Genomic DNA, 19,481 nt, shown 5'->3' on the forward strand with positions numbered 1-19,481 from the left:
GTAGCTTTGAGGACGGATGTTGCATTTTTCCTTTGAAAGAATTAACTAAGCTGATCATATTAACCTTGATTGTATCTGTTTCTTGCAGCTCTAAATTAAGCTAATTTAACATGTTGGTCAGATCGGTTAAAATGCCAAATCCAGCAGCCACTGATCGTCATTTAGCGTTTAATCTTGGAAAGAAACAAATAATCATCAGGTCACTCTGCTCGGGCCAGTTAATCACTGCTGGCAGCTTTAATTTATCTTGTTTTAAGAGTTAATTTATTATTTTAAGTGTTCAACATGCTTATTTCTAGATATAATAATCTTAATTTAAGAAATCTTGTCAAGGTAAATTATCTGTCCATGCAGCAAGATCATTTCCCTCAGATTTACTGTTTTATCTGGTTTAAGACACACCTTTTTTTTGCAGTGTCGTAGATGTACATACAGAGATTGATAAACCTTAATCAAGGCTGCCAACATTATCAAAGTAGAAGTCCACCTTTATAGTCTTTTGTTCAATAAAATGTGTTCACAGGGCAGTTGGCTTCAGCTTCCATATTGGATCTGAAATTCATGAAGCAGCCCTTGTTTATAACTGTTCACTGCTATATCACTGGTGTATTTGTCAGTTTATAATTCACAATTAAAACTAATGTTTGGCCTTGGTAAACAGGTATTATGTTCGAGTGCAGATTAATAAATGCACGTGAATTGTAAAAAAAAATGCATTGCATTTAATGGTGGATTAACTAAAGCCATACATTAATTTTACATTTAAGGGTCCTTTATTATTATACTTGATTGAATGCTGGTTGTGCAGTTTTTTTCTTAGCTGTAATTGCCTTTGTGTAACACATCTGCTCTGTTGTTGAAGAATTATGCAAAGTTGCCACCAGATGAAAACATAAGCTCAAATGAAATGAGGAGGAAAAACTGGCTTCATTTGATCATGTTTTTATTGTAGTCAGGAGGAGAACATTTTATCATCCAACACAGTGGTTTTACTGTGTATTATACTAATGAAACATTAACCCTCTGCAGTCCATGAAACAACCTGAACATTACTTCTTCATGACGTGAAGACATAAAAATGAAGCAACATTGAGTCTCTCCATCAGCTTCCCTCTAAATTTTTGGCTTGAAACTCCATACCAGATTTTTTTTTTTAATGATATCCGGCCAAGTAAAACTGGAGATAATGTCAAATATATTTAGTATAAAAATATAGAACGAGATATTATCCTCATTTGACCTGTTATATGTTATATTTGCAAACTGTGCTCATATTTGCAACATGTACATTTCTGTGTGTGAAACATAATTTTCAAGATCAGATTTTATGTTTTCATTTGTTTCTTTTGGGTTCAAAATTTTTATCAAGTAAGTCCAAGTAAAAAAAAAAAAAGTTTGATTTTTTAACAGATTTTTTAACAGACATAATAGCCAAGATTTCCAAGGGTTAATAAACAGCATATTTTTGAAATGCAATGCAGTAAATTTAAACATTATGTCGTGTTGTGTTGATGTCATGATACCCAATGAGGCGTCAGTTCATTTGAGATTCGCTTTTTTACAGAGTTTACCATTTGCTTTACCACATGTTGTTGTTTAAAGTTAGAAGTGCTCACATCTAAAACGGGTCGAGGTCTGGAACTCACATGTCTACATCTAACGTCAGCTGACTGGAGCTCTCCAGCTCTGCAGGGTGACTTTTCTTCTTTACTTGGGTAGAGAACCCATTTTTCTCTTTCTTCCTCGTCCCTTTTTTGATCTTTATAAACCCCATTGCATTGCATTCAGATAAGAAATCCTCCTAATTATGGCTTCCAAAAATTCAGGCAACAATACTGAAGAGACTACAAAACAATCAATATTATACAGCTGCACCAATCAATATTTTTATATTAACAATGGGTCAAATGACTCTATGACACTAATGTATCACCAACTCAGTCAGTATGTGTTTCCAGTGAGAAGCTCTGATGAACCCACTGTACAGTAGCTGACAGGAAGCTGTGAACATAGTGGAGCATTTACCAGACTGATATTTCCCTCAGGAGTTGGAGACCAAACAGGCTTAAAGGAGACTGAATATTGGACTTAAATTCGTCATTAAATTCATGCCCTCTAGATGTGTAAAAAGGCAATTGTTTGCTTACAAATTTGGGTACACTAAGTTAACAGGAAGAAGTGTGGTTGTGTAGGGCCAGCAGGCAATCTCATTATTACCACATGAGAGTATTTGCAAATTACAGTTGATGCTTCTTTGAAGACCTTCAATTTCAATGTCTGCACTTGATTTGCATCTAAAGAAACCCCCAAAAACAAACAAACAAACAAACAAACAAACAGACCACTGGTTAAGACAAGGGAGAGCAGATGGTCATGGAACATAAAATGTTGTTCTTGTATTTTGCCTTACAAAGTTTAACTGCAGTAACTACATTTTTGGTCGAAATTGAGTTATCACTAAAAATGAACTCCTTGATGTCTGTTTTATCGTGTGACAAAGTTTTAGATTTCAATTTTGCTTTATTTCAGAGAAATATTTCTATAAAAACCACAAAATCCAACTCAAAACCAAGCAGTAATTGCACTTACCACCGTCTGCTTTGGATATATGTACTAATTTAAACATAAAAATAAAGAAAAATTATAAGTTTATTTGAAAGGGAAATTATTATCTAGATAGTGATGAAGTAAAAAAGTGAGATAAAATTATATTAAGACTAAAATATAACATTTCTTCATAAAATTAGGTCAAAAATACACAAATCTTTGAATAGAGTTGTTAAACACTTTTAAATACATTTATAACAAAATCAATATGAAATGTATAAAAGCTGAAAGAAGACAACAACATTGTAGTTACTGCTCTCTGTTTATCATTACTATTAGAACCTTTTACAGCAAAACCAGAGTGCAGTAACTACATTTTTTGGGTCAAAGGTCGAATAAATCATCATGATTTTTTAGCATAAATATTACATCATCAATACATGTAGAAATAAGTGTGATATCACTTATCTACCAATAACTCATTTGGCTGGCCAGTTAAAACATATTAAGGAACTTTAAAGCAGTTTTTATCAGTTTGACCCTTTGCGTAGTTACTGCAGTTAGACTTTGTAGCAATAGCACTGATTATCTAAGGATCAATTTCTTCATGCAGTAATTGTGAGATGTAGTACAGATGGATTTTGGAAGTCATAATTACAAGAAAATGTTTCTGCACTGCAAAAAAGTTGTGTCTAAAAACAAGATAAAACAGTAAATCTGAGGGAAATGATCTTGCTGCATGGACAGATAATTTCACCTGACAAGATTTATTAAATTAAGATTATTAAATCTAGAAATAAGCATGTTGAACGCTTAAAATAAGAAATTAACTCTTGAAACAAGATAAATTAAAGCTGCAAGCAGCGATGACCTGGCCCAAGCAGAGTGACCTGATGATTATTTGGTTCTTACCAAGATAAAAAAAAAATAGATTTAGAAGTGTTAGATCATTTATCTAAGTTATATAAAGTGCAGCAAGATCCTTTCCCTCAGATTTCGTGTTTTTATCTTGTTTTTATCTTGTTTTTTGCAGTGTAAATATTTTTTTCAACCTGGTCTCACAGGAATCTGTGAAATAGCCGTGGATTCGCTTAACTCAAAATCCGTGGAATAGCCATGGAATCACTCAAATTTCCATGAAACTGACACAGATTTCGCTACAATGCAAGTTAATGACAGTCATATCCCGTGGCTATTCCATGGATATTTTTTCCTATTGGTTTGTTCCAAGTCACGTGACTTTCAAGGTTCCGGCGGTCAGAACAAAAAACATGGCGGACAGTTCTCTCATTTTTAGTGAAAAAAATAAATATTTTGACTTAGTTTCTGCATAGAAATGGATTTTGATCACATTTCTAGCGAGAAATATATGTTTTATTTTCTAAATATTCACTCAGTGAATGTACATAATCACTTTGTATGTTGGAATAGCCACTGGATATGACTGTCATTAACTTGCATTGTAGCGAAATCCGTGTCAGTTTCACGGAAATTTGAGTGATTCCGTGGCTATTCCACGGATTCCTGTGAGACCATGTTGATTTTTTTTGATCATGTCAAGCACTTGAATCCTAACAGCTTTCTAATTATTGAACTTCTATATTTATGAGTCAGTAGGGAGCTTATTAACATTAAACTGACTAAATGCTAGATGCTCCTCAGTCTAGTCTCAGTGGAGCGTTATATCAGGAAGTAACCTGCTTCTATGGGACTCGAAGGTTGTCCCACAGCTATATGATATCAGACTATTTGCTGGAAATGAATTCCAAACCACATCAGATCCAGGGCTACATGGTGCTTTGTTGCTCACTCTGTAGCTTTTGTACAGCCTTTCAGACTGTTTTCTTCCCCACATGGACTGTGTCACACTGTGGAAGATTCTGATTGGATACAAATGTGTGAGAATTGCGTCTGTTTGTATGAAATATGTATGTATTTGTTTTGTTCAAGTTTTCTTTGTGTTTATTTTCTTTTCAGTTTGTTTTATTGCAGTCTTTTTATTTGCATTGTAGCAGGAACAAGGGAGCTACACATATTTCATAGTTTCAACCTACACCCCCCTTAGAAGAGGGTACAGTGTCAGTAATACTGCATTTTTTTAATTTTGTGAAGTCTTTATGAGTGAAAGTTTTTAATATATATATTTATATGTATATAAACCCTATTTAACCCAATTTTCCACTTAGATATATTTTAGATAAGACTTGTTGTAGAGATCAATATCTTTTGCATCTTGAACTTGTGAGTGTTGAAGCTCTTCCTGATTCATGACCAATAATACAATCACACAATCATACAAACTCACTGTCTCTCTGTTTTTAGATGAACAAATCTAAGATGTACACACGAATCCCTGCAGGGAGCCAAGGTTATAATAGTTTGGGATTCTTCATTACTTTTAGTTTTTCACTGTGAACTTTTTTTTCAAATTCAGTTAGTTTGAATTAGTTTTTAGAGTGAGTTTGCTAGTTTTAGTTTAGTTTTTATTTTCTGAAAATGCTTAGTTTTTGTTTAGTTTTTAGTGTTAGTTTTAGTTTTTTTGCAATTGGGTATTTGTTGGGTGCGAGATTCAAAGAGGTCATAATACATTTTGCTCCAATAAGGTTATTAACTCTTACAGTTCCAGGTGTTTTGAATTTTGGTTGGAGTGTAGACATCCCAGTCTCAGTAAACATATTTACCATGTGTTTCTGCATGTTCACTAACCAGCAGCTATTTAGTTGGAGCTTAATAAATACATTCCATATCAGCCAGAAAGGATTATGCAGTGTTTCCCTACATGTATTCTGCAGCCGCTGCTGGATTTTCAGTGCCGCCGCAAAAATAATGTGATTTGTAATATCATAGTTGAATTGAAGACTTTCACAAAAAAAGTTGAAAAAGATGAAAACTAAGGACATTTTCGCTATAGTTTTAGTTAGTTTTGTAACTACACAATAGAGTTTCAGTTAGTTATCGTTTATTTAAAAACGAAAATGTTTTTTCTATTCCAGTTTTCGTTATTTCGTTAGTTTCATTAACTATAATAACCTTGCAGGGAGCCAGTGAGGTGTCTGGGCCTGGGGAGAGCTATTTGTTGACCCCTGGCATCTTATGGATTTCATTCCAATTTAAACAATCACAGTATTGAACAAGAGCGTTCATCCTTTATCTTGTAAATAATTGTTTCATAAAATGATCAAGGGTTTCCCTTACCAGATGTTATTAGCTTTTAACTACCTCTCGCGGTTTTCCTCAATGGATGGAGTTGACTCAGCTGTCACCACGTACACTGAGTATAGACTCTAGTCACATAATAACTGCTGACAGGATCCCTGGAGTGGTGTATGATATGTGACAGGAATAGTACATTAGAGACACAAGAGGCTGAATGAACACCAAACAGCATCCACAGGACAGGGAAAAGGTCATGGACCAGGAATCAGTGGATGGAAGAAGAAAGACAAAGAAGGACTTTCAGTTCAGAGGCAAGGTCTTTTAGATCTTAACATCATGTGGCTGAAAATCCATAACAAGGCCACGTGATAAGATGTGAGATATGGTTGGTTTTCATCAAATCACATTTACTAATTTTCTTGAGATTTGTTTGGAGTGAAACTATGGAGGTCACTTGTACAGTAAATCCTACTTTAACAAGCCTTATGTCAAAACCAGAGCCTGCAAATAGTAACAACAATACAAGAAAAGGTAAAGCAAAGTAAAGCACCTCAGCAAGAGCAGGTTGGCATGTTTGAATTCCTGGTTACAGTTTTCTGGCTCCCATCTTGTTTTGCTTCTTGTTTTAACAGCTAATTTAGGTTTTAGCAGTTGTTTGCCAGTTGGTTCGGCCAAACGACAGAGTTCTGGTGTGATTAGCTCAGCCTGAGACACACCACTGTGGCCCACTATGTAATCTCCCTGTCTACATGTTTATGGGCTGAAATATGTGCCACCAGAAACTGAATTTGAGTAATTTATATTTGAATTTGAATTGCTTAACCTTGAATAATTGCATTAAAAAACTGAATTTGAATCACATAATTTGAATGTGTATTGTTCAATTTGAATCATTGCATTAAAAAACTGAATCTGAATTGTAATTTGAAATTGAATTTATTAGTTTGGAATTTAACATTCAGTTCTCACAGTTCAAATTCAGTTCACAAAATTCAATTTCAATTTTCTGCGACAAACATCCGGGTAGTTGAGGCAAAGCAATCGAGCACAGATACACAGAGCGCCTCTTCGGCCAATCAGCACATCCGTTTTCTGCGCTCGATTGCTATGCCTCAACTACCCGAATGTTCGTTGCAGAAAATTGAAGTTGAATTTTGCAAACTGAATTTGAATTGTGAGAACTGAGTTTGAATTGTGAGAACTGAATGTTCAGTTCCAAACTAATAAATTAAATTTCAAATTACAATTCAGATTCAGTTTTTCAATGCAATGATTCAAATTGAACAATACAAATTCAAAATATGTGGTTCAAATTCAGTTTTTTAGTGCAACTATTAAGCAATTAAAATATAAATAATTCAAATTCAGTTTCTGGTGGCACATATTTCAGCCCCACCCTGCTGCTTCTACCTTTGAACATCAGTCCTCACCACCTCCCAATCATCCATCTGTGTGTCAGCTCCTTCATGCTTTCTCATTCAGAGCTGACAGCTGTGTCCCCTCTTGTGTAATTAAATGGATGTATGGGTGGAAAAATGTATAAATGCATAAAGAAGTTGTCACACAAACATACAATTATATATTTACAGAATGTACATGTATCTCATTGACTGTCCCATATTAATCACTTACCTTTCCTTTGTGTTATCATTCCTTTGTTTCTTGTGAAAGTGGCATTCCAATGTTTTTAAAATAAACTGTACTCAAGCAGATAGGAATACGATTCTTCTTAGCTCTACAGAAAAACAATTTAAATGCAAAAGATAAGTTATTTTCCTTTTGTTCTTTATCTTTTTCCTCTTGAAATCTGATGTGACTCCAAGACCTCCAAGGAAAACACAACAAAAGAATGTACTTGATAACAGGGTTTTGTATCTGTAGTTTTGTAAACTTGTACAGTTGTGTTTGTATCTGTAAGTTTAGTTTTGTAGATGTACAAATGTACATTTTATTTTCTCCCTACAAACTAGTCTGTACAATTCAACACAGGCTTGCAAGCTCACTTTCACAAACTGCTAACACGAATTCATGCGCATAAGCTTCTAAGAGAGTTTGTAGGGAGAAAACAAACTGTATACCTCTACAAAACTAAGCTTACAGATACAAACACAATTGTACAAGTTTACAAAACTAGTTGGAAACTGTAGTTCACAATACTACATTTACAGATACAAAACCCAAGTTTCAAGTACATTCTTTTGGAGTGAAATAATTTTCCATATTTCCACCTCAAGCATCTACATATGTTGTGTAAATGTACCCATGCCTATCTGTGCATCCGTGGGAGTGTTGGTCTTGAGTTTAGTTATGGTCAGGTGGTTTGACTTTTCGACTAGGTGGGGCTATTTGGGCTTGCTCTGTGTATTTGTTTTTAAGTGTCACAGAAACCACTAAGAGTGTTTTGGATGTTATTATCATACTGTCAGTGTATCTAACTTGATGTTCTGGTGCTCTGCACTGATCTGTACCCCTGAGGGTCAAGGATATGATGAGCAGTGACCCAGGACCTCGTAACCCTCCCAGCCGACCAGGTACTGGATTACTCGACCTTGGCGGTGAGAGCATAGCAGGCATCGACAAGGGCAGGTGAGACCCCCTTTGATGAGACGAGGAGGTGGAGCAACCAGCAACAAGGGGCTTTCGCGGACTGGCTTTACCCCGGAGACATGGAATGTTGGGTTGATCAAGGGAGCTTTGATGGGTTACTGGGCATCTGAGACTGGGGCTGAAGCTGGGACTGAGGCTGGGACTGGTAGCATGGCTGCTGGTGCACAAACGTTTGGCTGGACACCTGAGGCTAAGGCTGGGACTAAGACTGTGCTGTGGGGCGGTGGCTTGCTTGAGGCAGATCTGGTGGCAAGTAGCAATACAATCCGGTATAGCCCTAACAGACCAGTCAATGTGGGTTGTGCTGAAAAGGCCAGGGGTACCCCAGGATGAGAGGGACGCATGGAGACTGCAGGATGCAGAAGTGGATCCAGGTGGTCGCCAGACAGAAGAATGTGGACTGGAATGGTTTACTGGGTGACCGTTCCCAGAAGGTGGCTGCCGAGGCTGGCTATGCAGGCTCCAGCCCCAGAGTTAATAAAGGTGGTTCTAGCTTGTGATCCATCAGGGAGGAGGAGCATAGCGTGGAACTGGGGTCTTCGGTAGGAGTAGGAATGTGTCAGAGTTTGGCTCATCAGTACCTCCCCATTAACTGGTGAGGAGATACTGGTGAACCAATCTCTATCACAATCCTCCTTCTGGCTCCTGCTGGGCAGCGGTAGACAAAATGGCCATCTTGACAACAATAGTGACAAAAGTTACCTCGGCTGCACTGCTCCTGCTCCTCAGGAGACAGACTGGTCCAGGTGAGGCACTCGGCTTCAATGTAGGCAGGGGTACTGTTGGAGTTTCAGGAGCCGCCAAGAAATGAGGACAAGCTGGTGGTCCCTGTTGTCTCTCCAGATGCCTGGCCTGAATACGATGGTCCAACTGTGTCCAACTCATATTTCTATGAGTCTGTCTAATGTGGTAGGCAGTTGAAAAGAATAAAGTCATCCATAATATAATCTCTGACTCAGAGCGGTTAGGCATTACATTGAGGGGCTGCATTCCACTCACTCAAACGAGCCTTGGCCTATGGCATAGTCAGTAACTGACCAGTTCCCTTGCTCCAGGCCGAGCAGTCCTCCAGCAGCATCAGGAACCACAGAGACAACCCCAAAGACCTTTTAAAGCTTTGCGGAAAACATCTGGAAAGAAGCACAGGCCGGTATCCTGCCCTTCTTCTCTGCTGTTTACCACAGACAAGCCCTCCCAGTCAGGTGGTTGATGGTGAGTACCACCTTGGTGTCCTCTGATACAAAGATGTGGGTCTGCAAATCAAATAAGATCGAGTAGTTTGTCAGAAAGGACTGCTTTGAATGTACAGACTGGAAGAACAGTATGGGCATTGACAGGTTGACTGCTTTACTGATTACATCAACTTCTGTAGAGACACAGTCATGCCTACAAGGACTGTACGCTGTTTCCACAATAACAAACCTTGGATTACTAGTGATTTAAAGGCATCCTCAATGAGAAGAAGCCAGCTTGTAGAGATTGTGACAATGTCACAGTTTCAGCTCTGTCTCTCAGTAATTTTCCACTGAGCCTGCCTCCTCCTAACTCCACCTGTCAGCCACTCCCTCCTCATCAGCCAGACTCTCTTCACCTGTTCACCCAGCTGCCTCTGATCACTAATCAAGCCACTATAAAGTCTCCTTCCTCACACACACTCACTGCCAGATTGTTAGTGTACCATATGTCCTACTCTCCAGCGTTTTTCTCGTGTGCTTTTTGGTTTTGACTCTTGCCTGTTTTTGGACTCTGCCTTGCCTCCCTTTGGATTGTTTGCCTCCCTTGCCTGACTGAACTCCCGTGTACCGAACCTTTGCTTGTCATTAAAGACTGGTTACCTCCTGTTTCTGCCTCCTGTATGCTGCAATTGGGTCCATACACAACCCGTTACAGACAAAGCATGGCTCAAACTAGTACAATATAAGTTGTAGAAGAGACCAAAGGTGGAATACAAGAAGAAATTGGAGAGGAATCTATAGCACAGCAACATCTGTGAAATGTGGAGAGGAATCAACACCATCTCTGGTTACAACAACAAGAAAAGACAGCCAGTGGCGGGGCGTCCCGGTGGCTCACACTGGAAGAGCGCTTACCACTAAGGCTGAGTCCTTGCTGCGGCGGAGCCGGGTTCGAATCCGGCCTGAGCTCCCTTTGCCGCATGTCTTCCCCTCTATCTTTCACTCTATCACTTTCAATAAAAACACAATAAATATGCCAAAACAATAATCTTAAAAAAAAAAAAAAAAAAAAAAAAAAAGACAGCCAGTGGCGGGTGATGGAGAAAGAGCTGATGAACGTAGCCAGTGAATACCTGTGGGGTGGACATCGAGGTTGTGCCAGGTAATAAATATCTAGATGTACCTGAATAATAAGTTGGACTGGTCCCTAAACACAGACGCTCTGTACAAAAAAGGGGCAGAGCTGCCTCTTTTTCTTAAGGAAGCTCAGATCTTTTAACATCTGTAGTGCGATGCTGCAGATGTTTCATCAGTCTGTGGTGGTAGTGTGTTGTTTTATGGTGCAGTCTGCTGGGGAGGCAGCATCACACACAGAGATGATCAGACTGGTCTAAAGAGCTGGTTCTGTGGTTGGAGCCAGGTTGGACACACTGGAGGAGGTGGTGGAGAGATGACCTGTCAACATGTTCGATCGACCCGGATCATCCGCTAAACAACATCTTTATTGACCAAAAAAACAGCTGTGGGCGGCTCCTCTCTCTCTGTTGCATTATGGAGATATTTAAAAGATCCCTCGCTCCAACAGCCATCAGGCTGTCTAATTTTTCAATAGTTTACAGAAGAGCTAACAGACTAACTAATTTTTGCATGAATCTATACATTGTTCTTAGTACCAAGTGATGTATCTCTGATACGATGGTAAGCATGTCCTGCTACAAGCTTCTGCAAGCGTGTTTAGAGGCTAACTAAAGCGTCTGCCCACACCCCACTTACTTTTCTGTTTAACTTGTGTGTCAGACTTGAGGTGTAAGATCCCCTGACATGTGTTATCAGCTGGTGTGTGTGTGTGTGTGTGTGAGTGATTTGGTGGAGGTGAAGGTGGGGGGAGCCTGTGATGAATACTGAGATGAGTGTGGACAGCTCCGGCCTCTGGCTACAGTCAGGCCCTTTGAAAGCTACTCCGAGATCAAGACTCCCCTGAAGACCAGAAAGATTCCCTGTGTGTGTGTGTGTGTGTGTGTGTGTGTGTGTGTGTGTGTGTGTATGTGTGTGTGTGTGTTACTAAATGAGTCAAAGTGACAGCTGTGACATGTGTTGTAGGTTTATTTCCCCTCTGTATACTGTATATAGGGCTGCATTGTGGTGTGGATAGCACTGATGTCTCACAGCAAGAGGGTTGCAGATTAGAATCCGGCTTGCATCTCCTCTCTGTGCACTCTCTGTGTCAACATGGTTCTCTACGGTGGCCCTGAGAGCCCTGCAACTCAAGAAAACACTTGTAAATACACAAAACACAAGCAAATTGAGAAAACATCTTTATCAATTTGACAACACAAGCGCAGCAATTAGAAAACACGCTGTAAAGACCACAACACAACAGAAGTGTTTCCAGAGGACAATTAAAAGCGATACACATATGATATTATCTCGTTATTTCAAGTTAAGGATAACATATGCTAAGATAATATAACGTGATACTTTCACATTCTAACATTTTAATGTAAAATTATCATGTTATTTCATAATAATAATATCCTCATCTTATGACGTCATAGCGTTAGCCCGCTAGCCCGCTAGTTGGTCTCTCTCAACGGCACCAAGTTGGTCTTGGTCTTGCTAGCCTGCTAATGCTAGCAAGCTATTGAAGGTCATAATGTTATAATGTGAAATTATCATTGTCATGAAATAACATGATAATATCACAAGCATGTCCACACGTGCATCACTTTTAAGTGTCCTCTGGAAACACTTCTGTTATGTTGTGGTCTTTGCATCGTGTTTTCTAAATGCTAGGCTTGTGTTACCAAACTGATGAAGATGTTTTCTCAATCTGCTTGTGTTTTGTGTATTTGCATGTGTTTTCTTAAGTTGCAGCGATGTGAGCTCTCAGGGCCACCGAAGGTTCTCTCCGGGTATTCCGGCTTCCTTCCTTAATGTTAGGTTTAAATTGTCCGTAGGAGTGAATGAGATCGTGAGTGGTTGTCTGTCTCTATGTGTCAGCCCTGTGATAGTCTGAGGACCTGTTCAGGGTGTAGACCGCCTCTCGCTCAATGTCAGCTGGGCTCCAGCTCCCCTCGACCCGAGTTCAGATTAGTGGTTAAGGATATAACCTACTGCACAACGACTTAAAATATAAAATATTATCCCAGATATTTATTTATTTTGATTCATAGCCGGTGTGTGTAAAGCCTGTGAGGTTTGGGTGTCACTGAAAATGGACAGATGACACTCGGATGGACAGATTGAAAGACTAGCCAGCAGTAGGGATAAGGTGATGCTGGTGCAGATCAAAGGCAGGTGGATAAGTGCAGACAGGAGGGTAAATGTGCTGAAATGCAGACGGTGTTGTGCTGGGCCTGATTACAGCCTCTTCAGCAACAACTCACCATTCAGCAGGACTCCACTCTCAGCAATGCTGTGGATTTAGGATTTGGATGCCTCATGGCCTGCTGCTGACTCTCTCTCTGTGTGTGTGTGTGTGTGTGTGTGTGTGTGTGTGTGTGTGTGTATTAAGGATATCTGGACACCTTTACAACTCTCATTGCTCACCAGTTTTTTTAACTGCCACCAAGAAACACATTAAATTAACTATTGAGACGACCTAAACGTGCTTTGTGAAAAATATAATTGCTGTTGCTAAGTAACTGTAAGTGACTAATTGTTCATGGCTAAATTGCATGACAAAGAATATATGCGAGAAACCAATTTCGAGATATCCCACTTGCTTTTATCTTTTCATTAAGCTTCAGCTCTGTTGATAGACCACAAAGAATTACATTTTTGTGATACAATGTTGGACTATTTTCAGCAGCAGATTAATCCACATTTACTCTCCTGCAAAAAAAAGAGAGAAAGAAAGAAAAGAAAAATCGGATAAAATCTGCCTTACTAACATCTTGTGAAACAATTTGTAATATTCCTGTTTGAACAAGCAGAACAAGCACTGTGTTGTATGTTAGAGACAGACACAGGTCAGTAAGGTTTTGTGGTATTTTCGTTCGAGTTTGACGAGGTTTCATGCTGTTTTGTGGCTTTAAGGGCTAATTGTAGACATTACATTAGCAGTGTTGCCAACTCCTCAGTAAGGAAAGTAGCTATTGGCAGTCCTTAAAGTCGCTAGAAGTCGCTAAATGACATCTTCACCTATTTTGCATAATTTACCATGCGCATGTACTTGTAATGGACGCTGTAGGAGAGGAATAACGTCGTGGGATAGACAAAAAGTGAGTAAAAAACGGCCTAGATATGTTTAGAACTGTAGGTGCACTGTCTTCTGTCACAATTCCAACCCTCCTCCTTTATCTGGCCTCGAGACTGGCAAAAGTGACCCAAAAGAGACACTGTAAACCAGCCAGCGGCAACTTCGCGCATGTGCGATTTGCAGACTGGACGCTAAGGGGTTAACATCCCCTCCGGCTCTGTGGCTGCAGCTCGGAGAGACTCCTGCGGGAGTACTGTGCCGCTTGTCAGTGCTTTGGGTTGAGGGAGGGGCTGCCAGCAGCCCCCACGGCTCGTTAAAAATAGTAAGAACGAGTCTCCAAAAGTCTCCAATAACACCAGAAAAAGTCGCTAGATATGTTGCTAGTCGCTTTTTGGAAAAATCTTTGCTAGGGGGATCTAAAAAGTAGCTGAGAGGCCCCGACTCCAGCACAGCAGTCTCCTATCTGTAATCAGGCTTGCACACACACAAACTAGGGAGCAGGGGCAGAGGGCATGACAATATGTAGACACTGCTTCACTGTAGCATCAGCGGAAGCGTCAGCCCTCATTGGGTGACAAAATCCTGACCCTACCTGACCGAGCAATCGACACAACTCCTGGTTCAGGCCCTTGTGTTATCCCGTTTAGTCTACTGCAACTCTCTACTGGCAGGTCTTCCTGCTGCACCACCAAGCCTCTGCAGATGATCCAGAACGTGGCTGCAGGTCTGGTCTTCAACCAGCCCAGGAGAGCTCATGTCACTCCGCTCCTCATCTCTCTGCACTGGCTCCCGGTCGCAGCATCATCAAATTAATTTATTCATTGCTCTGTTTGAACAAACATCACTATGAAGTGTAGTGGTAGCAAATCATCTGATGTCAAAATCATGTCAGAGAAGAGATGAGAAGTTTGGTTTTGAAACAAAATTTTGAACTCCGCCATGTTGGTTTTGAAAAAGCTGACTCTTCAGAGTGAAACAGATCACACTGCAAATGATTTGTTTCTTACCAAGATAAAAACCACTTAGATTTAGAAGTGTTAGATAATTTATCTTGTTTTAAGAGTTAATTTCTTATTTTAAGTGTTCAACATGCTTATTTCTAGATTTAATAATCTTAATTTAAGAAATCTTGTCAAGGTAAATTATCTGTCCATGCAGCAAGATCATTTCCCTCAGATTTACTGTTTTATCTGGTTTTTAGACACACCTTTTTTGCAGTGTATTCATTACTTATTATATTAATAATTACTTACTATTATTTTTGACTGAATTTTATAGAGTTAGTGTGTGTTGTGGATTCAATGAGCCCAGTTCTCCTCATTGTAGTGAGGGCTTTTCTTGTGTCTGTTCCTCAGTGTATAAGATGAGCTGCTGTGACCTCCAGGATAATCACAGCCTCATGAAACTTTACAACCACAAACTAGAGACCTGGAGCACTGGTACTTTCCTAGGTATACCTAGTATGTATTCAAAAATAAGTGGGTTTCTCAGCAGTTTGAAGAACAAAAGTGCTCGCCGTCCAATCGCCTAAATTTTATTTTACGCCTTATTTCCCCCTCATGTCATTCAGCCACACACAATCACTGATTTTATGGTCAATAGATGAGCTGCTGGGGGTCTCTGGGGGCTCCGCTGTCCCCCGGCTCGTAGCCAGATCACCGTGGTTACAGCAGTGAGCGGTAGCGGGACTAGTTGGTAGATTAGGCTTTGGCCAAATCCTGTCGGAAGCATTAAGGCTAAAACATCCTTTTTGGTGGTGAAACAGGAGTGTAAAGTCAATTGTTGTTCTTCTTTTAAAATCAACTTTAGCTCTAAACTATTTAAAACGCCGTCAGCTAGATCGAAAGAGAGCTTCGTGTCTGCTGCAGCCATGTTGGATCCGTAAGAAAACTACAAACTACGGTTTTAGGGATCCAAAAATTCACTCTGTGATTGGATCCCTAAAACAGGGCTAAGAAACGGCGTTAGTTTCCAGACCCTTTCGCAGTTCTGAATTAAATCGAGCGCGCAAGGCAGTATGGGTATACCCAGGCTAGTAACCGGCAGCAGAGAACACCCGTTTACTGGGTGTAGAGGAGGCCTGCACACATAAATAAGAAAAGGTCATGTCTGACAGTAAAGAATACGTCACCACCAGGAGGGTCAGCAGGGTCATGAGATGTAATGGTTGGTGGCGTATCCCGATATAGATAGATAGAAAGATTACTTTATTCATCCCTGAAGGGAAATTCAGTTGTCACAGCAGTCCGGTATTTAGGTACAATAAAATACAATAGAATTAAATACTGAGGTAGAATAAATAAAAACAACAATAGAAAAAACACAGAGTATAATAAGGACACTAAGAAGTTAAAAAGAAGATAAATTGGTAGGTAAGGTACAGTGGCAAGATGGTGATATGATGGTAATAATGTTATTGTGACTAGACAGTATATAATAATAGTACAGTATATAATATTTATTATTATATAATTTTATTATTATTTATTATTTATTATATAAGAAGAAGAAGAAGATAATATAATAGTAGGAGTAGGAGTAGGAGTAGTAGTAGGAGTAGTAGTAGTAGTAGTAGTAGTAGTAATAATAATAACATAGCAATGCGTCATATATTTAGCCTGTGCAGGGTGTGCATACATACATAAACATAATATATAATATTATAACGTGTGTGTGTGTGTATATATATATATATATACACACACACACACACACACACACACACACACAAGATATGAATATGGTATATTGTATCGGCATTATATATGCATATAAATACTTGACTATACAAGATATACATACAATAGATAATATACTAAGACTATAAGAATATGTAAATAAGTAGAATGTGCAAAAGGACAAGAATCTTGTATAAATATGGTAAATGGGGTGCACTTATGTAGCACTTTTATCCAAAGCGCTTTACACTACACACTACGCTCATTCACCCATTCACACACACATTCATACTGGTGAGTAATTTAGAAAAAAAAACCCAGTTATGCAGTTATCTAGAAGTGAAATGATTTAAATCCCTGCAGAGTAACAGAGAACTGGTGAAGTGTAATTTGAAAGAATGAGTCAAAATGTCATTTCAAACATAACAGCTGCTGCACTCAGCAGCAAGTTATTATAGTTAACGAAAACTATCAAAATAACGAAAACTAGAACTGAAAAAACATTTTCGTTAAGTGAAATAAAAATAAAACGTTTTTAAAAGACAATAACTAACAAACTGTATTTTGTGGTTACAAAACTAACTAAAATTATAGTGAAAATGTCCTTCGTTCTCGTCTTTGTCAACTTTTTTCATCCGTAAACCTTTTTGGTTGATATGAAACCTACTTCATCTATCTGGTTTTATGACTTAATAAATTTATTGGGGCTGAGATGGATCAGACAAAGGAAATAAAGGAAACATTTATTGTGTCTTTTTGGAATCTGGCACCAAACAAATACCCCATTACAAAAAAAATAAAACTAAGCATTTTCCAAAAAATAAAAACTTTTTACATGCCCAGTATTAACAACATACTGGGAAGGAGTTAAGGATTCCTAAAGTACATTATTGAGTTTAAAGAGCCTTTGCAGGTACAACATTGGTTAGGTATTTATTTAAAAGGAAAGATAAGAGCAAAGGACATTTATTTTTTTAATATACTGAGAGTAACCGCCATGAAGCAGGTGACTAAAGCATGGAAACAATCAAATACACCAGAACAAAGTTTAGAGATGGAAAGACTAACTTTTAGAAATAGGGAACAAATACATATTTGGAATAAGTTATACTGTAAAGAAAGGCTGGTAAAAACAGTGGAAATATTTAATCAAATTAAGGAGATGAACTAAATGGTCCCCACCCCAACACTTACACTCTCTCTCTCTCTCTCTCTCACACACACACACACACACACACACACACACACAGATACATGAACACACATACATGCACCACCCCTTATATTCCCATTAGTTCATTTTTAGTTTATTCTATTATTTTATTATTTATTTATTTTAGTATTTTGTTTGTTTGTTTGTTTATTTCTTTTCTCTGAGATCCTCATAAATAAACACCTCATGAACTGGAAATACCAGTTTGCCTCATATATATGATTGTCTGTTTACCTTATGGTTTGTTATTTACTTTGTGAATATATACCTTGAAAAAAGTAAAAAAATGCAAGGTACAATATTCCAAAGAAAACAAAATGACTGATTATGTTTGTTAAGGTAAGAAGCATTGCAATAAAGTATTTCTAAAAAGTAATTAAAACTAGCAAACTCACTCTAAAAACAAATTAAAACTAACTGAATTTGAAAACCCAAAATCATAATGAAATTAAAACTAAAACTAATGAAAAATCCAAAACTATTATAACCTTGGTCAGCAGCTGATGTCAATGTCATATTTTTAAGAGCTAACTTAAGACTTACCATTTTAATTTGGCTTTTGCTTGAACCATTTTTAAAGGTTTTTCTGCTCATGCGTCTTAGTGCTATAAAATCTTCTCTTTTATTTATTTATTTGCTACTATTTATTCTATTTTTATTTTTTTTTATTTTTATTCTATTTTTATATATACATATTTTATCATTCTACTTCTTAATTATTTTGTCTGTTTTATCTTTTTTATCTACCTTTTTTAAAAACTGTTATTATTATTAGTATTTACTTACATTTTTTTTATTTTTTATTTTATCTTACTTTATTTTTTATCTAATTAATTTCTAAGCTGCCTCCAGTGTTTCCTCTCTGCTCCATGTTGAGATGGAGCGTCCTCAGTTTGTGCTTTGTTTTTAATAGGATGGTGGATGGAGGGTGTTTGCTTCCTTCTGTGTTTTGTTATTATTATTATTATTATTATTATTTCTTTCTCCTTTTTTATCTAAAGCACTTTGTGTTGTATCTCTTGTATGAAAAGTGCTATACGAATAAAGTCTGACTGATTGATTGAATGAATGTCAGTGTGAATAAAAGTCAACAATAATACACTGAAAAACAATATTTTTTGGCCCTGTAATTATTACTTCAATCATCTATATAAATTCTACAAGAAATACGAATTCAGTGCTTTTACTTTAAAATAGCTGTTGTTGTTTTTTTGTTATTATGTGTCCTCAGTTTTGTCTGTAAATTGAATCATTCGTTCCAAATAATATTCACTAAACCAGTTCATTGGCTTCATTAGTTGATATTTCTAAGTAAAATGTAATTGAGGGACATCAGTGAATATGCACTATATGCAATAATAATAATGGTAACACTTTACAATAACAAACTATAGACCAATTATCAACCATTTACAAAGTGCTATACATATTTAATAGTTAAAATGTTTTAAACCAATTTCTTAAAGGTATATGAATCATTTAAAAATCATTAACATACTTAATATGGTGTTAAAATGTTAAAATGAGTGCAACTAACACTATTAATAAACTATTAATTATAATTTAATTGTTTGGGTAACACTTTACAATAACCATCTAAGTAATGTTTATAGATGGTTTATAAACCAATTATTAATCATTTACAAAATTCTATACATATTTAATCTTTAAATGTTTTCAAACAATTTCTTAAAGGTATAAGAATCATTTTGAAATCATTTACATACTGAATATGGTGTTAAAATGTTATAATGAGTGCAAAACTATTAATAAACTAAGAATTATAATGTAATTGTTTGTTTGTGGTAAAGAAACTATCAACTTACATTAATATACCTTCTATTTGGCATTTATAAATTATAGTTCAACATTAATACATTTTTGATTTACCATTTTAAATTGCC

Source organism: Centropristis striata, chromosome 16 (assembly GCF_030273125.1).
Source record: "Centropristis striata isolate RG_2023a ecotype Rhode Island chromosome 16, C.striata_1.0, whole genome shotgun sequence".
NCBI lineage: Eukaryota > Metazoa > Chordata > Actinopteri > Perciformes > Serranidae > Centropristis > Centropristis striata.